Source organism: Cupressus sempervirens, chromosome 6 (genome assembly GCF_028749045.1).
Source record: "Cupressus sempervirens isolate cs-2001-9-10 chromosome 6, ASM2874904v1, whole genome shotgun sequence".
Classification (NCBI taxonomy): Eukaryota; Viridiplantae; Streptophyta; class Pinopsida; order Cupressales; family Cupressaceae; genus Cupressus; species Cupressus sempervirens.
In genome coordinates, this window is record NC_143123.1 from 389,235,314 (window position 1) to 389,241,241 (window position 5,928).

A 5,928-nucleotide genomic window follows, 5' to 3' on the forward strand; every position below is an offset into this window, starting at 1 on the left:
GGACGCAGGGACGAAGAAAAAATAAAAAAAAAATATAAAATCGGAGCGCCACCGCGGGGCCACCGCCGTGCCACCCGCGTGCAGCCCGCAGTGGCCGCAGCAGGCAGCGCCGCCCGGTCTCCGCCGCGGCCCAGCCGCCGCTCGACTGCCACCTCCGCCGGCGGTTCAACCTCCTTCCGCGGCCCTGCGACCGCCTCTGCTCAGCTCCAGCTCCGCCCGTGACAGCTCAGCGCCTGCTGCTCCGCCGGACACAATCAGCAGGTGCCACGTCAGCGCCAGTCTGCGCGTGACACGTGGCAGGTGTGCCACGTGGCCCCTGCCACGTCATCTGCCTGCCACGTGGCGTCCACGTGGCACTGCCACGTTGCTGCCACATGGCCTTTTTTGCTGCGACGGCTGACGGGCCGTCAAATTTTTTCCTGTCAAATGCTAACATCAGCGGTGTGTCATCATCCTTGCTTGGACTCTCCTTCTATTTGGTTTTGGACCTACTTGTGGTTTTTTGGCCATAACTTTTGCATACAGAGGTATTTTTTCGATCTGAAAGAAGCACCGAAAAGCTGGTTCCGAGACGGAGATGTTGGTATAGGTCTTTTTGAGTTTTGATTCAGTTTGGTTGCCTGTTATGGTAGTCGAAGCTAGATGTTCTATTTTGCACTCCGGGAGGCGTATCTTGAGCTTCCGATCTCCAATTTTGGACTTCTTTATATCGTTGGAAAGCTCTTTCTGTGCTCTTTCCAGTGATGCTGGTTGTTGTTCTAGATTCTGTTCTAGACACATCCTATTCAATCTTTTGCATTTTAGCATTCTGGTGGATATTCTGTTTGTTTCAGCTCCAGAGATCGATTTTGTTGCTTCAGTTGCTTCGTTTTGGGCTTTACCTTCTGTTTTTTTAGCCTTATGTTTTTTCTGATCATTATTGATATTCATTGTAAGCATCTTTATGCAATGCACTGAGATAAAGTGCCACTCTTGCGATTCGGGATCCTTTTCATCATTGTGATTCGTTGTACTCGCACTATTATATAAAGTGCCATGGGGGGGATAGTTGTTTGCTGCTTATAGGCCCTCTTCCTCTAATTCCTCATGCAGTGTCGATGACAAATGCCTTTATTTGTGTTTGTACCTCACTCTCGATGTGTTTGGCTCCTGTGTTGTAGGAGATTTTTGGCCCATCTTTTCAGCTGCCTGTCACCTCACCTACCTTAAGGGGAGGTTATATTGTAGTTCTATGCTTCTTTGGTTGATGGTTTGTGCCTTCTATTTCCATGGAGGTTCCTTTGGTTGATGGTTCGTGCCTTCTATTTCCATGGAGGTTCCTTTGGTTGATGGTTCGTGCCTTCTATTTCCATGGGGGTTCTACAGATCAGCATTTTCACAGAGTTTGTAGCTTCATGCTTCAGAGATGCTTCATGCTCTTTTTTGTTCCTCTCTTTGGGACATTTCCTAGATTGGAGGCTAGTTTCCTTCATCTAGTTCTTTTTCTTGTATTGGGTACCTGATCAGGCCTTGTTGCCGGGACCCATTTTCTTGCTTTCATAGCTTTGCTAGGTTAGCATCCACCTAAGCTTTGCTTATGGGGGGGTGTTAGTGTAGTTTTTTATTTTTCCTATTTGTCTAGGTTTTTCCTACACTTTTAATAATCTCGCTTAGGTTAATAAAGCATGTCTTATTAGGTGAATGGTTGTGAGGTGTCACCTTCCTACATGTGAGCATCCATTAGCTATCTTGGGAAGATACTTTGCTATCTTTATTTCGATAGATGGTTGCTCCTCATTGGTTGGTGTTGCCACCTCCTCTCTCTTCCTAGCCCATATAAGCATGCTACCTGGCTTGTATTTGCATCTCTTGTTTTTGCATCCTCTTAATGTTATTTTGCTTCCAGCATTTGCATTACTCTCTTGGAGACTGACTCTATGATGCTATTTTGATTTTGTATCATTTGCATTCATAGTTTAGATATTTACTCTTTGCACTAGTTTTCTGGGTTATTAATCTTATCAGATTCTAACAAAAAGAACACTTGGGCCTTGAAAAAGGCAAAATAGGGCCTTGAAAAGACGCTTTGACCCAAAAAGGTGTTTTGGGGGCCTAAAAGGTGCTTAGGCCTAAAAAGGCATTTGATGGGCTTTGAAAAAGGTGCTTGGGCCTAAAAAGGCACTTGATGGGCCTTGAAAAAGGTGCTTGGGCCTAAAAAGGCACTTGATGGGTCTTGAAAAAGGCGCTTGGGCCTAAAAAGGCACTTGAGGGGCCTTGAAAAAGGCACTTGGGCCTAAAAAGGCACTTGATGGGTCTTGAAAAAAGCAAAATAGGGCCTTGAAAAAAGCATTTGGGCCTAAAAAGGCACTAGAGGGGTCCAAAAAAGACACTTGGGCCTTGAAAAAGGCTCTAGAGGGGCTTAAAAAGGTGCTTAGGACCTAAAAAGGCACTGGAGGGGTCCAAAAAGGACACTTGGGCCTTGAAAAAATCATTTGAGGGGCCTAAAAAGACACTTTGGGCCTAAAAAGGTGCTAGAGGGGGGAGCCAAGCTCTCACGCTTACGCTTACTTATTTTGTGACCCCAGCTGTATGAAGATGAAAGAGTCTGACGAATATTTGGGCTTTTGATATAACAATGATATATTTGTTAAAGGGGGCTAGACTAATCATGGCCACTGCAACTTAAATAAGACTAACGAGCCATGGGGAATTGTTGCTCTTGACAAGAGGAAGAAAATGAGGGCACCTCTTGCACTATCTGCATTGTGCCAGATTTTCCAAAGTCTCGCAAAATGTTTCAGGACATTACTACGATGCTTCTTAATATCAGCGAGGCATGTGGGGTTCAAATATCTGATATCCTGTTGTATAGCCTAATTGGGCTAAAGTGAGGTAGGAATTGACAGGAATTTTGGGGTGTTGTTAATGTTTCGAGCTTTTATGACCATGTTTGACAATTATGACCCCCTTTTGAATGCGTTGGGCTATTTGTGGAACTTTTCGATATTTTTAGATTATTTTTGAATCTTTTTGATATTTTTAGACAATTTTAAATTTAAAAAATTTTTTTTTGGCAATTTTCAAATTTTTTTGATAATTTTAGGCAATTTTTGAATTTTTTTGATAATTTTTGACAATTTTTTATTTTTTTTGATAATTTTAAGTAATTTTTGAATTTTTTTGATAATTTTTGATGATTTTTGAATTTTTTTGGTAATTTTGGATGATTTTTGTGTCTGTAGGGGTGAAATAGAGGATGTGAGTGAGATTTGTTGGAATACAGGGGCAACCGGGACAATGTGAGGTACCTAAAGAGGTAATGAAAGGAGTTTATGACATCAAATGGGTCGACTGAGGACTAAAATAAACATTGGAGATGATTGGCCAAGGTGGATAGTAGAGATGTGCATTAATCTTTTTGCAATTCATGTCTATGGTATCTTAATACATAATCAGACTCCCTATTTTGTTGAATTTGTTGTGCTCCCCCTTGTTGCTATCATACTAGCTGTGAACTACATTTGATGCCAAAGAAACATGAAATTGTGACCCACAAGTGTTTCTTGAATCCTACTACTCCCAATTCTAGTTCTGTTTAGTCTTAGCTTCGTAGTACAAACAAGGGCTATGGCATGAACATAAAGAGCTGTGGGTGTACATTAAATCAAAGAAGAGGGCTTTGATTTGCTCCTGTTATTGTTATTGTTATTGCTATTGCTATTATGGGCTTTGTTTTCCTTGCTCTACTGTTGTTGTCATATTGGTTATTTCTGCTGATGTGAACCACATTTGATGCCAAAAGACCTCAAAATGGTAACCCACAAGTGTTTCTCAATTGGGTATGTGTGAAATTAACTCGACGGTGCTTGAAACAAGCAAGATTTGTCCAGAGACAATTGCTTAAGGGTTGTCTTGATTGTTTTTCAGCATTGAAGGACTTGTGTTGTTTAGAGAAGTCCAAAAGCTCTATCTCTTGCCCCTTTTCAAATCAGAGGTGGCGTTCTCACTTTTTTGTACCCTTTTTTTTGGTTTGCAAATTTTAGGATTTTTTCAGGATCATAGATATGTACAAGATAGTTGAGTAGTAAGCCTTTAAGCAGAAAACTTCTTTAAGTGTAGAACATTGATAGGTTATGCTAGTTCTTCACCTCAGGAGTAGACAACTGATAAGCCCTAGACCCAAATACTGATGTGATAATGTATGGGCCTAACCAATTAGGTTGAAACTTTCCTTTTTGCTCTCTATGCTGTTGATTTTTCAGATTTTCTCTAAGCACACGGTCACCAACTTGAAACTCACACGAATGAACCTTCTTGTTATACTGAGTAGACATGCGCTTCTGATAAGCCCTCATGTGATCAAAAGCTACCTTACAACACTCATCAAGAGTCTTTAATTCCTGTATTTGCATAGCTCTATGGTCTTCATTAGTTATCAACCCATGTAAAGAGACTCGCAAGGAGGGAAACTCTACTTCTAATGGGAGAATGACCTCAGAGCCATAGACTAAAGAAAAAGGTGTGGCCCCTGTAGGAGTATGGATGGTAGTTCTATAGGCCCAAAGTGCTAGATTTATCTGTAGATGTCAATATCTCCCAAACTTATGAACTGTGTGATGCAAGATTTTCAACAATGTTTTGTTAGAGGCCTCTACTTGGCCATTCCCTTCAGGGTAATAAATAGAAGACCAATGTTGTTTGATTTGAAACTTCTTACATAGCTACCTTAGGTCCTTATTTTTGAATTGTCCTCCATTATCAGTAACAATAGAGGAAGGAATACCATACCGACAAATGATGTGATTTAGTATAAACAAAGCAACATGTTTGCCTGTAGCAACAGATAATAGCACAACTTCAACCCATTTGGTGAAATATTCAATTGCTGTAATGATGAAATTGTGACCACTAGATGAACTTGGGTGAATTTTTCCTACCAAGTCAAAGGCTCATTGTTGAAATGGCCAATATGTCATAGAAGGAATCAACTCATGTCCAGGAGAATGAATTAAGTTACCATGGAGTTGACATTTTTGACAAGACTTGGCATAACAAATAACATCATCTTGCATTGTTGGCCAGTAATAACCCACCCTAAGCAACTTTTGAGCAAGTGCAAGGCCATTAGAATGTGCCCCACAAATGCCATCATGGACTTCAGCAAGTGCCTTTTTGGACTCTTCTAGCTCTAAACACTTAAACAATGTTTCATCTAGACCCTTCCTATACAAGTCACCGGATACCAAAATGTAATGTGAGGCATTGCAGAGGAATTGGCATTTTGGATTGCACGCGAAGTTCTTAGGAACAATTTGATCATGCAGGTAAGAGAAGATGGCCACATAGCGGGAGGAATCATGACCTACAATAGTGCAGATCACTTGATTATCAAAGGAATCATAGGCGGGATGATGCAGTTCTTCCACCAGGAACTCAAATCAGGATTAATGTTCTTGTAGTTAGAGAATGGATGCTAGAGTGGCCATAGCATCAACAACCTTGTTTTCTACTTTAGGAACTAGCTGAAATGTCACAAAAGTGAAGTAGTTCCTTAGAACGTCTATTAACCTTTTGTAAGGTATCAACTTGTCATCTTTCATTTGGTAGTCATTATTCACTTGGTTAATAACAAGTTGAGAATCTCCATAGATATGCAATTCAGTTATTCTCCATTCAAGAGCCATCTTGATCCCATTTGTTAAAGCTTCATATTCTACTATGTTGTTTGTATAAGGGAATAAGAGTTTGTAAGATTTGGGGATCGTATATCCATGAGGGGAACAAACAAGATACCTGCTCTAGCTCCATTTTGTGTATGAGACCCATCAAAGAATATTTTCCAAATTCTCTCAGTGATGTACGTAATTGAGGCATATGAAAATTCAGCTTGTATGGGTGTTGTATCCTCTAGTGAAAAATTAGCTAATAAGTCATAGTCAATGTAGGGGT